At 34.5% G+C, this 21,062-nt stretch overlaps 1 protein-coding gene across 7 annotated transcripts in view; it reads right to left on the bottom strand.

Moving 5' to 3' along the window:
* dlgap2a (discs, large (Drosophila) homolog-associated protein 2a) overlaps nt 1-21,062 on the bottom strand; it is a 249,872-nt gene that overhangs the window by 212,190 nt on the left and 16,620 nt on the right. The window lies entirely within an intron of this gene.

The raw sequence follows: 21,062 nt of genomic DNA, 5'->3' as shown, positions 1-21,062 counted from the left end.
TGTTTGACAGCAACAGCATTTCTCTGAGCAAGTTTGATTCAGCTTCTCTGTCAACACATTCACTTTTACTAAGCATAAAATATGTAATTTTTTCCTCTTTTAGTATAGATTTTGTAGAAATGTCATACAGGAGATGATCTCTTTAATTACTGTAAAAAATCCTTCAATGCAGATAATTAGTTAAAATATTATACTATATCTCTTGATGGTGAAAATTGCCTCCATCTCTTAAAAGACGTTTATTTTAAAATCTTCAATACTCAATGTAAAATCACGATTTCTGACAACTACAAAAAAATCTCCAATTTTAGTCACACACACACACACACATATATATATATATATATATATATATATATATATATATATATATATATTTTTTTTTTTTTTTTTTTTTTTTGCATTTGTACTCTTCAATATAAAATATACCATACTGTACATGAAATATAAGAAAATACATTTACAATACCATCATAGATGTAATTATAATGTTATAACAATGTAATTACAATGTTTTTACAAAGTAATTATACTGTAATGACAGTATTACGTCCAAACTAAAAGTTTGTAATTATATATGTACAGCGTATATTTACGCATATACACAAATACAGTACTTGAAGTGTACAATGAAACATTTAAGTTTAAAAATGTCATCTTGCATGTAATTACATGTAATAGCTATGTAAAAACAATGTAATGACGTAGTAATTAAGTTTGTAATTACATGTGTACTGTGTATATTTACGTATACAACTATACATAACCAAATACTGCGCATGGCATATACAAAGAAACATTTACGGTAAGAAATATTATCTTGGCTGTAATTACATTGTAAATACATAGTAGTTACAATGTAACGACAACGTTACATTAATTACGTATTACAGCTCAGATGTAATCACAATGCTATAACAACCTACAAAATAAAAGATTGTAATTACATATGAAGAGTCCAGATGCAAAAGTTGCTAAACACCATTTCCACTAAAAATGAGATAATGATATTAAGTGAATGCTTTAGGCACGTAGTACACCATCAACAAATAGATTTGCTTCTAATCATATAGATCGCAACATCAGCGCATTCAGAAATAACAATTTGTTGGTAAAAGCCGCTAAATGCCACTTGCCTTTGACAGGAAAAGCCTCTATATTCCGAAAACCAATCAGAACGCACAAATAGAATCATATGTTTTCAATGTAGCATCGCGCTGATGTGCCGACTTTTATGAAGAAACATATTCCGCTTTCGGAAAACTTTCTTAATTTTAAAAGAAGAAGTTTGACGAACTCTATGAGCCTGTCCGACTGTCAGTAAATGGCAAATGAAAACATCCCTTACCTCAAAACTCTGTGCATTATAAAAGATAAATACAATGTAAAAAGCTATCTATTATTTGTATTACTTAAAAATACCTATACATCTAATAAGCTTTATATATTAATGGCCAATGCACAGATATTGATGTTTCACAATGTCTTTACACTACATTATCTGAATCTAACAAGCCTAATTTAAAATGTTTTCAATGTTTACATTGTTCTACTTACATCAAATAAAAATTTCAAATATTGGAAAAGACAACAGATTATTACGATTTAATTATGTCAGTTTGAATGTTATTTAATAATGCATTAGCTTGACAGATTTTATTCCTTCATTTTTCTACTGCTTTTTCCCTGTTTTTTCACAGCGGAATAAACTGCCACTATTTGACAGATGTATTTTCAATTTAAGGTGGTTGGTGTAGAGTGTATGTTATAGCAATGTAATTACAATGATGTTACAGTCTCTAAATTAAATATGACTCGTGAACCAAAGACAATGTAACATAAACAAACAACGACCAAAGTGCTCCAGCTATTTAATTTGTTAACATAACATAACCAGCAAAACAATCTAAAAATGACAAGAGATGACATGACAATGTAATTACAATGTTTTTACGTAGTAATTTTAAATGTAATTATAATGTAATGACAATATACTTAAATCCAAAACAAAAGATTGTGATCACTTGTGCTGTATATTTATGTATAAAAACACAATTACTGTACATGAAATATACAAAAACACGTTTACAATACTATCATAGATGTAATTACAATGTTATAACAAAGTAATTACAAAGTAACTAAAACGTTATTGCATATTAGTCATAATGCAATGACAATATAATTACAATGTTATTACATTGTTATAATGCAATGACAAAACTAAAGGTTAGTAACTACATTTATACTGTGTATTTAAATAGTAACTGCAATGTAACGACAATAATTGCAATCAAGATGAAAGTTTGTAATTACATGACAACTCGAAAGTATTTACAATGTTAACAAAAGATGTTATTACATAGTAATTATAATGTAATGAAAATGTAATTACATCTAAAAAACAAAAGATTGTAATTAAACGTACTGTGTATATTTACATATACACAAATACTGTACATTAAACAAAAACACATTTACAATTCTATTACAGATGTAATTAAATTGTCATTAAATTGTTACTACAATGTTACAGCAATGTCATTAAATAGTTATAACAGTGTAATTGAAATTTTATTGCAATGGAATCAGTTATAGCAATGTTATTACAATGTCATTATATAGCTATAACAATGTTGTTACATTGTAATTACAATGTTATAACATGGTATTTAAAAAGGATGACACCGTAAATACAATGTTATTACATAGTTATAATAATGACAACATAAATACATCCGAACTAAAAGTTTATAATTATATATGTTCTGTGTATATTTATGTATAAATACACATACTGTACATGAAATAAGCAAAAACACATTTACATTGAAATATATTATCTTGGATATAACTACAATGTATTTTTAATGTAATGACTTAACAATTACAATGTAATGATACAGTAATTGCACACAAGATAAAAGTTTGTAATTACATCTTATGTTATAACAAAAATTCCATTAAATTGTATTTTATTAATGTCTACCCCTTCCTCAACCCCAACAATAAATCTACTCCTCACAGTAATGCAAAAACAGTTATTATTGTTGTACAGTAATTGTATTGTTGTATTAATATAAATAATTATTTAACTTAACATAATGTTATTTTCCATCCCAAGCGGTATTCCTTTTTTTTTACCCCGTCAGAAAAATGGAAACAAGATGGCGGTTGCTCGGAGACAGTGGAGCTCGGAGCAAGCTGATGGGAGCAGACCATAACAATGAATTTTTGTTGCACTAAACAGTTGCCCTGTCTCTTAGGGTGTCCAGTTGACGGAAACATTGCCAAGAGCTGCCAGCCAACAATGCTCTAAAAGTTGCCCTGTGTATTATCACATCTAGAGTAAGTTTTTAGCATATATTTACTCCTCAGCTTTAACGCACACAGAGCATTTGAGAGTTCAATTCAAGTGTTAAAAGCACAGGTAAAGGACTGTTATTGTTCATATCAGTAGATGCTTTGTGTATTTGATAAGCTGTAAACAACATGAGAGTTTCACACTATTAAAAACTAACACACTACATGTAAATAACATTTTATGTATATAGCCATTATTGTAAACATGTAAAAGTATATCATTTGAAATCATTCAGCTATTAAGAACATGCTGAAGACTGCTGGAGCCATCCATGGCTCTTTCATAGTTGAATAGTGCACTGCACATCATATTACCATTCACATTCTGATTTCATCAAAACAGTTCTAGCAAAAGCAATACAATGTGATGTGTACAATGTTCAGGGGCCCAGCAGCATATCAGTAGTAGTTTCATTGCAGCAAAATTAGTGGTATACTAGTATTATTGTTACTATTTCTATTTGTTTGGCCAATAATGTGTCAAGCCGCACTAAATTTGATCAAAGTATTCAAATAAAAATGTTCAGTTGACATCTTTACAAAAGATTGTGTGTGTGTGTGTGTGTGTGTGTGTGTGTGTGTGTGTGTGTGTGTGTGTGTGTGTATGTGTATGTGTATGTGTATGTGTGTGTGTGTGTGTGTGTGTGTTTGTATGTGTATGTGTGTGTGTGTGTGTGTGTGTGTGTGTGTGTGTGTTTGTGTGTGTATGTGTGTGTGTGTGTGTGTGTGTGTGTGTGTGTGTGTGTGTGTGTGTATCTCAGTGGAGGCTGAATGCACACAGACTCATGGGGCCTTTTGTTAGTGTGGAGACCTAAATAGAGGTCTCCACAGTTAACATGCTTATAAATCACACAGAACTAGGTATTTTGAATGCGAAATGTTTCCTGTGAGGGTTGGGTTTAGGAGTACGTTTGGAATGGGGGATAGAATATACTCTACAAGGACTTAAAGAAATTTTGCCATAACTTCTTTAAGTCCTTGTAGAGTATATTATATCCCCCATTCCAAACGTACTCCTAAACCCTCTGGGGACTTTTGAGGACAACACAAACAAATTTAAGCACTATAATACATCACATGGGTTTCCTCTGGATGCTCCGATTTCCCTCACAAGTCCAAAAGACATGTGTTACAGGTGAATTGGGTAGACTAAACTGTCCATACTGTATGAGTGTGTATGGATGTTTCCCAGTGATGGGTTGCAGCAAAAAGGGCATCTGCTGCTGGATACGTTGGTGGTTTATTAAGCTCTAATGACCTTTTATTAATAAAGAAACTAAGCCTTTACTAAAGAAAATGAATGAATGAATGAATGAATGAATGAATGAATGAATATACTGCACACCCTACAATGTAAAAAAGTGATTAGTTAAAAAATTAAATCCCCTTTGCCTTTAAAATGACAAGTTGATTTTATTTAAAAATCTAAGTACTTCTGTTGATGTTTTAAGTTCACTGGAATATTTTTTTGTAATTATGCATATAGGTCATGTACTTACTAATTTGAGAGCAAGAAAAGTGCTCATTCTTTGGTCCCAATGAGGAAAATGGTTCACAGATGATTCAGAATGAAGTATTTTGAAATTGTAAATATGCCAACTGTTACCTGTGATGATTGAATTTCAGCGTAAGGTTGGGGTATGGGGGGTAGAATATGCAGTTTATACAGTTTAAAAATCATTACATCCATGGGAAGTTCCCATAAAGATGTAAACATGTTTGTGTGTGTGCATTTAATATTCTTGTGAGCACAGTTAGCAAACACATAAAATAAACAACTAGCCAATGGCGATTCTATTGCCAAGGTAACCATATACAGTAGGGTTGCTGCATTCACACTTTTTCAAATGAACAGCGCTAAGAGCAATCACTCCAGAGTTTATTTTAATCCAATTTTTAGTTTTCTGCTGCTTTCCCATCATAATCTTAATCAATAATCTCATACCTAAAAAACACACACATACAGTAAAATGTATGTTTCTATGCATATTCTGGTTTCTATAGCAACACAGGAAAAAAATGACTTTCCCTTCTGAAAAACAGCTTAAACCAGCCTAGGCTGGTTGGCTGGTTTTAGCTGGTCGACCAGGCTGGTTTTAGAGGGGTTTTGGCCATTTCCAGGCTGGTTTCCAGCCATTTCCAGCCTGGTCTTAGCTGGTCAGGCTGGGAGATGACCAGCTAAAAGCAGCTTGACCAGCTTAGCCAGGCTGGGAGCCCAGCCAAAACCAGCTATGTCCAGCTTAAACCAGGCTGGTCAAGCTGATTTTAGCTGGATTTAGCTGGTCATTTTTAAGCTGGATTTTTCAGCAGGGTTGTGTGAATGCACAGGATTGTATATGCAATTCTTGTAAAAAATAAATAAATAAACTGGATGATACTTCCATTCTTGCACCCTGTCTTAGAGCTGAACAAGTCAAAATATTGTTTTATAACCAACAAAACTAAGGAAGATAAAGACTGATGAAATGTCTGTCAACATTTACTCCCCCTTCACTTGTTCCAAGCCTATTTGAGTTTCTTTCTTCTGTTAAACACAAAGGAAGATATAAAGAAAAACAGTTGACTTCCATAGTATGTTTTATAAATGTCAAGGGCTGCTTTTTCCAGCATTTTTCAGAAAATCTTGTTTTGTGTTCATCAGAAGAAATTCATGAACGTTAAAAACCACTTGAGTGTAAGTAAATTACTTATGTTAATGTTAGTAAATATGTTATGTTAGTGAACTATGAATGCTATTTATTGTTTTTTTATTTCTATTTTGTAACTATCACTTTAAGAAGAACTAATGTAAACACAAACATGGAAACCAATTTTTTGTTTTGGTTCATTTAATTATAGCACCCTGATGGATCATTACAGATGCTCTTTAAGTATATGGTGTGCATGTTTGTGTGTGTATCTGATATAATTTCGCATTAACCAGATAAAGCGAGTCTATAGCACCACCTAATGGTATTATTGTACCAACCAGGAAACAGCAGATGCTGATATCCTGCAGTTCAGAAGCAAAGACCTGATCATTTCTCTAAGGAGCTCGTTTGTAGTTGTTAAATTCAGGATTGTCCTGTTACAACACTGTACTATCATAAGAAATATGAACAAAACACAACAATAACAAATCTAAACATTTACTCTTCTGTTTGAAATTTTTCAATTTACCAGAGTTGGAAACTGATGAAAACAAATAAATGTACTAAATATCCTATATATAAATATACCCAAATACTTTATAGTCCAAATAAAAATTAAGCAGCACAGTGGTTAACAGTATAACAATGTTATTTATTTTTTCATGATATTGCCTTAAAACCCCTATAATTGCCCTTAATATTCATAATATAATACCCTTAATAATTGCTTTCCAAAAACCTTATTTATTATTAAGTAGTATTGTGATTTTTTTACCAACAGACATTCCTTTTTTTCACTATATCCAAAAATAATTATTAATTTTAAGTACTTAGAGTTTTTAACCTATTTGCATTTATGTAAACATTTATTCATTCGTTTATTTTTCCTCCCATTATTCATCATGGGTCACCAAAGCAGAATGAACAGCCAACTTATCTAGCATATGTTTTACACAACAGATGCCCTTCCCGCTGCAATCCAGTAGTGGGAATCACCCATACACACTCATGCACAGACATACACTATACAGCCAATTTAGTTTATTCAATTCACCTATACCACATGTCTTTAGACAGTGGGGGAAACCGGAGCACCCGGAGAAAACACACACCAACATGAGTAGAACAAGCAAACGCCACACAAAAATGCAAACTGACTCAGATGGGACTTAAACCAGCAACCTTCTTGCTGTGAGGCAACAGTGCTTACAACTGAGCCACCAAGTCAACTATAAAGCCACCTTCTACTTCCATATTTAATTAATATTTTAAAATAAAAATAAAAGCACCACAGTAGTGAACAATATAGAAATGTTATTTTTATAAAATTTAAAATATGAAGAAAAAACTACAACCACTGTTTCTGAATTGTTAATGTTTAATTCATAAGAAAATCAAGTCGATTGATTTAAAGGAAAAAAGTTAAAAATTAATAAAAATTCTACCCTGCTTAATATCAAGGCGGCATTTCTACACTCTCAAAAACAAAGGTTCAAAAGCTTTCACTGGGGTGGTACCTTTCAAAAGGTACACATTTGTACTTAAAGGCTTCAAATTGGTATCTCAAAAGTATGTATTAGTACTTAAAATTTTTAGAGGCACACTTTCGTACTTTTTTAGTACTAATATGTACCTTTGATGTACTAATATGGACCTTTAAGGTATAAATTTGTATCTATTGAAAAGGTTTCACCCCAGTGACAGCTTGTGTACCTTTATTTCTGAGTGCACAGTAAATACAGTGATATTATAAAACATTAGGAAAACGTATAATAACAACTCTTCATACATTTGAATATGTAAATGATCCTTGTGATGACAAAGCTGAGGGGCGGCGCGGTGGTCCAGCACCGCCTTAAACCAAAGAGGTTGCTGGTTCAAGCCTCAGCTGGGTCAGTTAGCATTAATGTGTGGAGTTTGCATGTTTTCCCCATGTTGTCGTAGGTTTCCTCCGGGTGCTCTGGTTTCCCCCACAAGTCCAAAGACAAGCGGTACAGGTGAATTGGATAAGCTAAATTGTCAGAAATGTATGTGTTTGAATGAGAGCTTACGGGTGTTTCCCAGTGATGTGTTGCACCGGAAGGGCATGCACTTTGTAGAAAAACATATGCTGGATAAGTTGGCAATACATTCTGCCGTAACGACTCCAGATTAATAGAAAGACTAAGCCGAAAAGAAAATGAATGAATGAATGAATGAACAAATGAACGAATGAATGAATGAATGAATGAATGAATTATTTAATTAATTAAAGACAAAGCTGAATTTTCAGCATCATTACTTAATTATTCAGTGCCACATTATTCTTCACAAATCATTCTATAATATGCTGGTGTCTGCTCACAAACATTCATTATTATCATCAACAATGTTAAATTTAGTTTAGCCTCTTAATTTTTTGTGGAGATTGGGATGACTAGATTTTTTTTATTTAAAACAAATACAATCTGAATATTTTATGCTTATTTTTATTTAAAAAGCTCAACAAAAGTATATTTACAGAAAAATAATCAATTTAAATTAATTAAATTTACTTAGTGACTCCCAACTATCCAAATGTAGTCTTTTGAAAAGATCTATTAGAATGTAGTGATGTGATTTTTACCAGCAAATGTTCCTTTTTCACTATATCCAAAAATAATAAGTTCTTAACCTTTTTTTTTTTTTTCAAAAGATAAAAAAATAAAAACAGTAAATAACAGGGTAAGAATGTGGTAAAATCTGAAAACATGGTAAAAATCAGGCAGCCGTGAGGACTGTTCTTTTTCTGGATTGCTTTTTAAAATTGTCGGGTGGGTTTAGAGAAGTGGGTGGATAGGTCAATCTGTACTTTTGAAACACTATTGGTTGGGTTTAGGGAAGGAGGAGGTTGGGTCAGTCGATCGGTCAGTCAGTCAATCGACAGCCGCCTCTGGTGCAGTTATATGAGAACACCAGGTACGAATGGCACTTGCGAGAGAAATTTGATATTTCAAAAAGAGTACACAGCAGCCTCTGGTGGATTAACGAAAACAAAAACTGCAAAAGCTGCAAAAATAAAAATAAAAAAACCTGCAAAAATAAAAAAAAGTACCTCCTGGGATGTATTTGATGCTTTCCAGAAATGTATATAGTGGTGCATTTTCAAAATGAAGCTGGGTTTAAGAGATTGCAGCTGCTGAATTTACTTAACTATCAAAACTATCAACTATCTAAATTGAAAAGATCTATTAGAAAGTAGTAATGTGATATTACCAGCAGACTTTTTCACTATATCAAAAAATATGAGTTCTTGACCTATTTGTATAAGTGTGAACAGCGTTTTAATCATCAAAAATACATTTTCAACAATAAAGTATCTTTTGTGGAATAAAAAGGTTTCATGGATGTTTAATAAACCATCAATGCCAATAAAAAATATTATTATGAAAGACAAACCGAAAAAGTCCGTCCTCTTAATTGTAATTCTAAAACAAAGAAGCCACATCACGGTCACATCTGAACTGCTTTATGTGTAGCATGGGTGAAAAGAGTAGTATATGCACATCTGTGTTTGTTTTTATCCATGCGTCTCTCTGTGAAGCCCACATGTGCATCAGTGTTTGTGTGTGTGCATCTGTTTGAAAGTTTGGCCACAGCTGAAGCAGGTGTGAGCAAAATCACACTGCATTGTGTAATGAGTTTGGGGTCTGAGGACGGCAGTGACTGAAGTGGAATCCAGTGCTTGCAGGCCTTACAGCCTCTAATAACAACCATCTGTCTTCATGAGCGTCTGCACTACAGGCTCAGGGGAAGCAGGAGGACACAACACAAGAGATTGACCCCTACACTTTCAAAAATTATCTTCAACAAAAAAAATTACAGCAATATTTTTTTCATAGTGGTCAGGATATAGATGTTGGATGTTTACAAATTATACAGACGTTTTTACAGTTTGTTTTATTCTACAAGCAAATGCAGATTAATATATATGAACAGCATTTTTGGAAAGACGGATAACTATTTTTAGTATTTTTTTAGATATGTTTTTATTTTGGTCACTGAAGGATACAATAGCAAAATTAAGATTTATGAAAGTTGATAAAACTGGAGATTCTTAGTAGCTTTCAGAAATCATGTTTTTACATTTAGTATTAAAGAGTTTATCTGCAAAAAAAACTCTCTGAAAAAAAAATATCTAAAAACTGTGGTTCTGTTTTTGCAAATGAAAATTTACATTTTTCTTTATTCTAAATTTCAAAAAATATATATTTTGGATATGCGCACAAAAAAGCTGATGGAAATGCCAAGATGCGCATACATTTTGCACATAAAAAAAGTAAGTCAGCGCCAATAGCCTAGTGGTTAGTACATTGACATGTAGCATCCAGGTGCTTGCAGGGACCTGAGGTCGATTCCTGGCTCGAGGTCCTTTGCCAATCCTTCCCCTCTCTCTGCTCCACATACTTTCCTGTCTGTTAATCTCCATTATAATGCCAATAAAGGTGAAAAATCAGGAAGTGAAGATTTTGTTCGCTTTGACCGTCCAGAGCAAACCCATCTACAGTCTCTCCCAGGACAAATCTAAAGTGTTCTATGTTCTGTCCATTCTTTATACAGATTTTCTCTCCCCACCTCTAGGTATTCTAGTTTGAACTTCCTTCATTTTATGATGTTTTCCTTTTACTGAGAGATTCAGTATGTTTTCACACCAAAGTTATCTCTCATAGATTCAATTTCTTGAGTATTTACATGCATTGCCATGATGGTACATTGAATTTTATAAAACGTCACTCACTCTTCCTGAAAGCTTCTCACAGACATAATTTCATATGTTTGTTTTACATATGCAATCAATGTTTCACATATAAACTCATTCTCCAGCAGCTCCAAACAATGGTGACCTCAAACGTTCCTCAACAGGACACCCATTGTACACCTTACAAGTTGTCAGCTTTCTTTTCAAAATACATGTCTAATTATCTCTATATGGTTATGCAGGTTGACATGTGCACGGTTTTAAAAAGTTACAGAAAATACATTTATAAAATCTTTGTAATATTTTGAAAATAGTCAAAAAGTGGAACAATGTGGGGTAACAGGGTGGCTCAGTGGTTAGCACTGTCATCTCACAGCAAGAAGGCCGCTGATTTGAGTCCCAACTGGGTCAGTTGGCATTTCTGTTTAAAGTTTGCATGTTCTCCCCGGGTTTCTTCCGGGTGCTTTGGTTTCCCCCACAGTCCAAAGACATGAGGTAGGTGAACTGAATAACCTAAATTGGCCGTAGTTTATGAGTGTTTGTGTGAATGCCTCCTAGTATTGGCTTGCAGCTGGAAGGGCATTTGCTGGATAAGTTGGCGGTTCATTCCGTTGTGGCGACCCCTTATGAATGAAGGGATTAAGCCAAAAGAAAATGAATGAATGGAACAATGTGAATATCATGATTTCCACAAAAATAAAACATAAATCAAGTGCTTTATAATGCACAAATACTATTACAATGATTTACAAAAGATCATGTGATAGACTGTGAAGACTGGAGTAATTCATTAATTCATTTTCTTTTCGTCTTGGTACCATTATTAATTAGGGGTCACCACAAAGGAATGAACCGCCAACTTATCCAGCGTTTTACCCAGCAGATGCCCTTCTAGCTGCAATCCAACACTGGGAAACACCCATACACTTCCATTCACTACGGCCAATTTAGCATATTCAATTCACCTATACCTCATGTCTTTAGACTTGTGGGGGAAACCGAAGCACATGAAAGAAACCTACGCAAACACGAGGTAAACATGCAAACTCCACACAGAAGTGCAAACTGACCCAACCGGGGCTTGAACCAGTGACCTTCTTGCTGTGAGGTGATTGTGCTACTCACTGCACCATCGTGTCACCAAGACTGGAGTAATGATGCTGAAAATTGAGCTTTAAATTTTACGAAATAAATACTTTAAAATCAATTTTAAAAAATAATAAATTAGGAAATATTAATAAAAACAGTTCCCTCGATATTACTGGTTTTTTTTTTATTAAATAAATCTAATCTTTTAAAAAAACGTTTTTTTTTAAAAATGCTTGATGTATTTGGCCACACAACATCATCACTGACCCAAATCATCTTCACTGCAGCCCCTTTGGTGCCCTTCAAGCTCTATGAACAGATCATGCTGATTCACCTATCTGACTTCTTTCTGTAATATCTAAACCTTAGAGACTGTCCCATTGTTCCCTGATTTGCATGTCTAAACTAGTAAACATCTCCAGCAGGAAGCAGCAATGTGTGTTGTCTGCCGAGCGCTGCAGATGAGCCGTGTGATGGAGTCTTGATCTCTTTCATCATCAGCTCAGATCTCTGACTCAGGCAGGTCAAACACACAAACACAACCATGTCAGGCTCTCTGCTCTCTAATTTCCTGTGCATGAAAGTGATTTCATCCTCCTCTCCCCGCAAACACCCTATTACTTCAGTGCAGGTGGACGCTGCTTCCCACGTCTCCTGCAGATGGGTGTATCTGCATAGATGCATAGATGAATCAAAAGAATGGATGCAAAATTAAATGCAATGAATATTTAAGTGATGTTTTATGCCATTTTAAAAAGTTCCTAATTTTGTTTGTGAGGTTTTTACAATCGACTTAAATACTTTCTGTGTCAAAATCACTTTAAAGTCTGTTTGAACTGAAAGTTGCAGTGACTTTTACTCCATTTTGTGGTAATGCATTTATAACTGAAATAGAATATTGAGTAGAGACGGGGATTTCCTTTTGAGCATTTTGAAATTTAAACAGCTTATTGAAGATTATATTATTTGATCGGTATCGGATAATGGGCACCACCTCGTGTTAGCATTCGCTGCAATGGAGAGATGCAACATACCGAAGCCCTATATACATTTCTGGAGATCGTGTATTATGTAGCCAGAAGTATGTATGGCTGCATTTCATCTTTAAAACGAACGCTACGTCATTTAAATACGTATATATGACGTTGTTCCTTTTCGCCCTTACCAGCTGACAGCTTACTTCCGTATGGATGGCTTTCCAGCTATTACCAGTTTATCTAGTTAGCTCGCCATGTACGTTGGCAGACTAGAGATGCAGAAAGGAATTGACCATGGCAACAGGGTTCAAGTCCAGCGAAGAACGGTTTGAGAAAGCGGGTAAGACAAAAACAAGCCAAAAAATATCTGAAAACGTTGTAAAAATCAGCCGAGGGCTTTTCTTTTTTCTGGATTGCTTTTTAAAACTGTCAGTTGAGTTGAAAACACTATTGGTTGGATTTAGGAGAGGAAGAGGGTGGGTGAGTCGATCGATCAGTCTGTCAGTTAGTCAGTAATTTAGTCGACAGCACTGACTCTGGTGGATTTACATGAGAACAACAGGTGCGAATGGCACTTGCGCGAGAAATTTCAGATCTCAAAAATCATGCACAGTGCCTTCTGGTGGATTTGCAAAAACAAAAACTGCAAAATAATGTACCTCCTGGGATGATATTGATGCTCTCTTGAAATGTATATAGCAGTGCATTTTCAGAATCAGGCTGGGTTGGAGAGATTACAGCTGCTGAATTTACAACATGTTAATTCATCAACTTCTCCTGAAATAAATGAATATGTGGCTGTTTAACTGAAAACGAACAATGTAAACAATGTGAATGTGATAAGTATAAAGCACACAGCACGATTATTTTTTACCAATAATTAGTGTTGCCATTTCATTAGATATCAGATTGTATTTTACAAACCATACTTTAAATTTTTATAGTACGCATGTGCATTTAAATATCTGAAACCTAAAAAAAAAATGGTTAGAAAAGAATAATAAATTGAGATTTTTGACAAGCACTGCATTTGTCTTTCTCTGGCTCAGCACAAGCAGTTTTAAATTTAGCAACTGATCGTGTGGTGTATCGAATGGTCTAATCTAATGGTGATTGTCATACACTCCAGCAACAAGCTAGGACTAATCTCAATGATGTAATCGTACATGTCAAAGGGTTAATAGGTCACTTCCAAAAAGGAAGAAAGCAGCATTGACACTATGCAAAATGTCTCCATTTGTGCTCTGCAGGTGATATAAGTGATTAGAAGGCCAGACATGAGGGTCAATGAATGATGAAAAACTAATCAAAAGAGAAAATTGGACATGACTATTTAGCCAAAGTAGTTATACTTTAAAAGTATGGTTACATAAGGTTACATGAACACAAGCACAGAGTTTGGTTAGCTGTCATTTTCTGAGGACTGGCCACTCACTGCATATTACTGAGTGTGACTTCATGCAAAAAAAAAATCTGATTTCACCTCTTCACCTCAATATAATACTCATCCTGCCATCAAATCGGAGGAATCAACCACTCCTGAGGCAATGCACCTCTCTTCTCCTTTCCCCATCATTCCATTTATTTACTCATCCTCAGAAAACTACTCTGTCCAGCTTTTGTGCACTGGCTGAGCATTTCATCCACAATATACTAAATAAATTATTGAAGCAATATGTATGGTACTGTAATTCTAACAACTGACCGAACAAATTTTAAAGGACATATATAAACATTTAAAGTATTTTCGAGAATGTAGTCGTTTAGATTGCAACTATGCAATTTATTTATAAGGATAGTTCCTATTTTAAAATATTTATAATTTCGGAGCATCAGATTCAGTGCATCGATTGCCATCAACCTGTCCGAGCAGACCAAAAAAAAGACTGTTGATGTTCTGCCACTAGATGGCGTCTTTTTCATGGTTAATTATTGTAAAATCTTAATTGCAAGAGAGAAATACTGGGAAATCTCTTTAGAATGATGGCATTTCATGTCGTTTAGCATTATAATCTTAAAATGTGAGCCAAAAAATGACCTGTTTTGTCATCACTTTAGAGAATCATTTAAATACTAGCTCTAAAGTGTAGTTGGTAAATTAATAATGGTTTCTGCTGTTCTGACAGCTGCAGATGCGAAGGAATGGCGGAAGAAAGTAGTTCCTCGTACAAAAGGATTTGAGACTCTCCATGTTTGATTTGCTTTTTTATATACATATATACATGAACTGTGCTGTTGAACTGTTGTATAAACGTAATAGCACACGAGTAGCAGTGCGATATGGCTGTATATCGGCACTGGTGGGATACTAAGGCCTGCACCCTTGAGCCAACACACTCCTTCCACCAGTGCTGATATACAGGCATATTGCACTGCTACTTGTGTGCTATTGCGTTATTATATTATTATTATATATATATATATATATATATATATATATATAGACATACAGTTGAAGACAGAATTATTAGCCCTCCTAAATAATCAGCTTATAATGCAATTTAAAGGCTTATTTAGGTTAATTAGGAAGGTTATTGTAATTAGGCAAGTCATTGCATAGCAAAGGTTTGTTCTGTAGACAATCCAAAAACAAATATTGCTTAAAAGGGTTTACAATGCTGACCTTAAAAAAAAAAAAAAATTTCAACTACTAGCTGAAATAAAACAAATAAAACTTTCTCCAGAAGAAAAGGAATGTTATAAGAAATACTGCAAAAAATCCTTGCTTTGTTAAACATAATTTGGGAAATATTTGAAATATTTGATGTATATTTAAATTTATTTATTTTTTTCTTTTTACAAAAGATTAAACAGTAAATACAATTTTACTCTAAATGACAAATTTAAAAAAATGGATAAAAATCATCACACTATATGTTGCGCATTTTTTAAGATTTATTTATATTATCCAACCCTCCTTTGGATTTCCAGAGTGCATCTTCTGGAGAGAGAAAAAAAGACCTTGGGCATAATACACAGGACAGACTTGTTTCTCTATAGCAATTTTCATTAGCTCGCAGGACTCCCACTACATACTGATAAAAGAATAACACTGCAGACTGAAGTCCTAAAATCTGAATAACCGTGACACAGAGCGAAGAGAAAGCAAGGAGAGCGTTTTCTCTGTCAAATGCAATCTTTATATCAGACAGAGAGAAGGAGAGAGAGCATACAAAACCCCTTCAGGGACCAAGAAATCAATACAAACGCTCTTCGAAGAATGCAAAGCAGGGCCACACGAAAAGTTTTGTGGAACATCAGCAATTCCAAAAAAAACTTTCCTGATAAACCTTGCGCCTCTGCAGACTAATCAAAACATTAGCATACATAAAAAATCATTCACAAGAACAAGTGGAAAATTTTGTTATTGAACGAGTTTCTGTTGTTAAATATGCACACAAGATTTAACTTGACTTGATTCCAAATCACCGAAATTTAAACAGGGAAACAAAATGCTGAAATATTAAGATGGTTATTAAAAACAGAGTATGCCTCACACACAAACACACCTTGAGTCATTCACCAGTCTGAGGGCAAAAGCAGCCGCAGGCGTGCAACATTCTTCAAGAACTAATGAGTCCATTTTGAGGTCAAACAACCAGGAAGGAGTCTCTTAAACACATATGTGAGGAAAGCAGGTGGGTTTTCTGCAACAAAAACTCAGATACTAAAACAAAGTAACATAAAATATAATAAATGCATTACATTTTAAGACTAAATTTATAAATCAAGCATAACATGTGCAATAAGAACAAAATCCTCTGAATTTTGTAATATCTGGGAGGCGTTTTTGAACTTTGTGAGTGTGAAAAATGGAGATATTAAAGAAGCTTTGGAAGACTGAAGTTCCAGAATGTGAATAGGTTTTTTTTAATAATGGTTATTTAAGTTTTCAACTTTAAGTTTTGGGTATTAGGGTTTATTTATTATATATTTATTATGTTATTCACAAAAAATGAGCTCACTGGATTCTCATGAGGTTTTAGTGTTCCTTTTTACAATAAATTTAGTTTAGCTCCTGCAGTGGTGGAAAGAGTACTGAAAAATTATACCTAAGGAAAAGTACTATTACTTGCCTAAAAGTGTAGTGCGAGTAAAAGTATCTGTTGTCAATATTACTCAAAAAAATTGTAAAAAGTAGCCCTTTTAAAAGTACTCAAGAGTAGTAAGTATTACGCTGTAAAATGCTGATTCTTAAATACATGTTATCTGTGGATGTGTAAACGTAACATTCTGTAGTCCATTTAGTAAAAGCGCAGAAGGCACACGATGTCATAAGACGTTAATATTAGGTTAGATTTAGGTTGTGATGTCAGGTGACCAAAATTTAATGTCTAGCCAACATCTAAGTACAATTTTATTTTGATGTCTAATAACGACATCAAATGACGTTGATATTTGGTTGATCTTAACTTGTGTTAGAAATTGACCAAAATCTAAGTTCCACCCAACATCTTGAAACAACATCATATTGATGTCAAATACTGACATTTATTGTATGGCAACCAAAAACCAACATCCGATAGACATCATAGTGGTAACGTCCACACAACATCAAGCTGTAACATCATTAGACCAATATTTGGTTGAATTTAGGTTGTACATTTTCGACCCCACAGACAAGAAAAAATAAATTGGTGACTGCAGGTTGAAGGCAAGTAATAAAAGTACTTATACAGCACTATACACATATTTAAGGGAAAGAAAAAGTAAACATTTTTATACCTAGTTAGTAAATTACAATTCTTGAGAAAAACTAGTCAATTACAGTCATTTGAGTATTTGTAATTTGCTACTTCACACCACTGAGCTCCTGTTTGTTTTTGATTTTTTTTTACTTTCAAGTTTTTGGTTGCCATTGCCTTGTATTTGTACTGAACAATTTATATTGCATGCAAACAAATTATGGTGTACTGAAACTCTTTTTCAGAACACTAGGGAACATTTTACATGAAAATATTAGTCCCTTGTAGTTTAGTCATCACATTCAGAGCATTTCACATTCTATGTAAAATTTAATGAAAATGAATTCTATACACCAATGTTTGATTACACCTTATTTTAATATGTCCTTGTTACAGTTTAACTATTCATTTAACTACTGACTAATATTACAGTTAATTAAATGTTCTTACTTTATAGTAAAAAGGCACCTATTTTACTCCTTTTTCAAGATTTAGGATTTATTCTTTTGTCTCCAGAATGTGTCTGTAAAGTTTCAGCTCAAAACACCCATCAGATTATTTATTACAATTAGAATATTGGATTTTCTGCTCTGAACACAATGTAGCTGTATTTGTTGTCTGTGCCTTTAATGGTAGTTCTCCCTGAGCAACGTTCCCACGTGCCTGTCAGAGTGTGCCTCAATCTCTGCCTCAGCTGTATCAGACAAACAGCACAGTGACAGACATGAAGGAAACAGATCTCACATAATGTTTCTGAGAAATACTACAGTAAGAACTTTCCCAATGATTATTTGATGGATTGTGGAGTTAATTTAAGCTTTTCTGCAACGATGAGTCACACACAATGTTATCCACTGCTTTATAGATATCTGTAATGATAAATGTACAAAATAAACCTGATTTAATATCCACAATCCGGGACTCAAGGCTAATTTATACTTCTGAGTCAAGTGCATGCATATGGTACGGCACAGCCTATGCATGCACCTGTCAAAAAAAATGTAACTACACGCCGCAACAATGCGTAGCGCAAGGTCGGCTTGGTAGCGCTGACGAGTGTGACAGGGACAGAGAGACGTGCGAGCCCGAGCGATTGTTTACAAGTGTTGAGTCCCGTGAAGGATAGAAACTTTTGTTTTGTGTTTTTTTACCTTATGATTAAAGGTGTTGCACGGCTGCTGGTTCCAGTCTCAAAGTGAGCGAGTTTGAGCAACTTGTACATTGAGGAAGCAAGAAAAAACAAAACACCAGCAAAGAAACTCAACACAGAGGATCACAAACACCTCACTGCCAGCTAGCGTTTTGAAAGTGTTATTGCAGAGGAACACAAACAGCGCACAGAAGTATAAATGCATGACAAGACACAATGCATGCGCCGTGGGTCACGCTGATCACTCGACCCAGAAGTATAAGCCAGACTTAAAGAATCTTGTTTTATAATTGTACTGATATGCGGCTGTGGTGATAAAGTAAAGATGGTAAAAATCACTGTAATTCAGTACAAACAAGCACATTTTTAAACTGCAAAACTCATTCTTGATCACATTAGATGATGATTGATGATCACAGTAAGCCGAACAGATCTTTTAATCTCAGTTGCTTTGCGCACGTCCTGTCTTGTTGATATGATTATACGCGTTACTACGGACACATGTTAATACGCCACGTGTTAATATACCCTTTATGGTTAGAATGCAAGATAATATGCATGATTACTTGTAATTACTATAGCAAGTACAACTTTTGTAAAACGAATTGTTACCATTTTGTCCAGTTTGTTGAAAACTTTGTCTGCTGCACACATCAATGGAACTGAAATATATATTGAAAAAAAGCACAAAGCGGAGGCTTTGCCTCTTCATTTTACAGATCCACCACAAAGCTCTGGTGTTTGCATGCCACTTTTCTCATGCCATGATACTGTATCTGACTATCACGGCCATCCACATCTGTAAAACTAGAGAGTCGTGTGGGTGGCTTCTGTTAGCCGTCATGCTTTAAAGAAAAAAAATAACCTCACACTCCATTTCTCTGCACTCTTAAAGGCTTCACGGCATTTATAACTGAATCTTACTCACTGAGCCTTGAATTCCTGTTATTTCTGAATTGTAAGCTCATTGCCAAAAGCAAGCATGTTTTCTTCTGCGTCATCAGAAGCTGCTCCATACAGCATAAGCATCTGTCTTTCTCTTCATATGGTAGAGAGAGAGCAGCCAGTGTCTTTATACTCACAGATGCTGCTTCCTGCCTCACAACAGGTCCATACAAGGCTGAGCGAGGGGAAAATCACGGACATCAATTTGCATAATGAGGGGAAGTTCTGTGGTGGCCACCTTCAAAAGCTTGGAGTTTGAGATCAGCAGTAAAGCAAAGGCCAAAGCGGAAATTTCTAATGGGGCCCGTGAATGGTGAAGATGCATCAGGTAAAATGGCTTTTAGACCAGGATGTAAAATGATGGTAGGCGTTGATAGTGGACCTATTCTGACACAATCTGCATTGTCTCCATAGAAACAGGATGAAACCATGGCCACAGCACTGGTGCAAACTCTACCAATTCATTCAGAGGCTCTACATCCACTGGGAATAAAAACTACCAACCTCCAAACTTGGCAGAGTGGTTATTGAGTCAATCAAGGATTTTGCATGACATTTTGTGTCCTTGCATGACTAATTTGGTTCTGGCTTTCTCAAATTTGCAGCAACAATCTTTGCAGTAATTTTTATATATATATTTTTTTTACCATGACTCCCCATATCCACGTCACGCCAGCACGGCTAAAGACTCGATATCAAGATGATTCATTTGAAACACAATGAGTTGACTCTTTTGTAGATGAATCAATAGTTTTAAACACGTTGTAATATCAGATTTAAGCCTTCGCTAGATATTTCACTTCACTTAGAGCTGTGTTACACACTACATGGAATCATCATTGATGGATCTCATCATTAAGAGTTTCTTCATTCTGTTTCTATTTCTTAGGTAAATAGAAAATGTACATCACATGACATGTCTAAGGCTGACCAAAATCAGCATGAAAACTTCAATTTTAAAACACAGCAAGCTCCTCTAAATTTGGCCTGAAGTTGTGTCCTGAATAATACAAATATCCCAAAAAATACAGTAAAGTGAAAAATTACTGCATATTACAACACAAAACATGAAACTCATGATTTTTAAAAAAATCATTCTAGCATCTATCATGCTCTTCAATTATCTAATTAAAACATGCACCTCTGGTTCAGTCTGTAAACTCATTCTGTGTTCTGTGAAAGAGATTCGTCAATGCCCCAGCAGAGAAATCCACTTGGTATTTTATGTAAAAATTATGCACGCTTGTTTATCAAGCTTTGTTCTGACACATGCCCTTACTGTCATCAGCACACACACACACACACAATACCGGAATGTATAATGAGAGCAAAAAAAAATATTTCACATTTATCAGGATACTTAATCTTCACAAGAATAGAGATGTTATGATGATTATGATGAGGCTGCAGTACTGCATCACTAGATTTTCATGGCAAGGGTAGGAGATTGTAATGCTCACAGTCATTTCCAGTTTATTTTCTTCACTCTTTTTATATTCAAGCTAC

Source organism: Danio rerio, chromosome 17 (assembly GCF_052040795.2).
Source record: "Danio rerio strain M-AB ecotype USA chromosome 17, GRCz13ab, whole genome shotgun sequence".
NCBI classification, from domain to species: Eukaryota; Metazoa; Chordata; class Actinopteri; order Cypriniformes; family Danionidae; genus Danio; species Danio rerio.
Note: the sequence above shows the minus strand (reverse complement) of the source record. Positions and strands in the feature narration are given on the sequence as shown.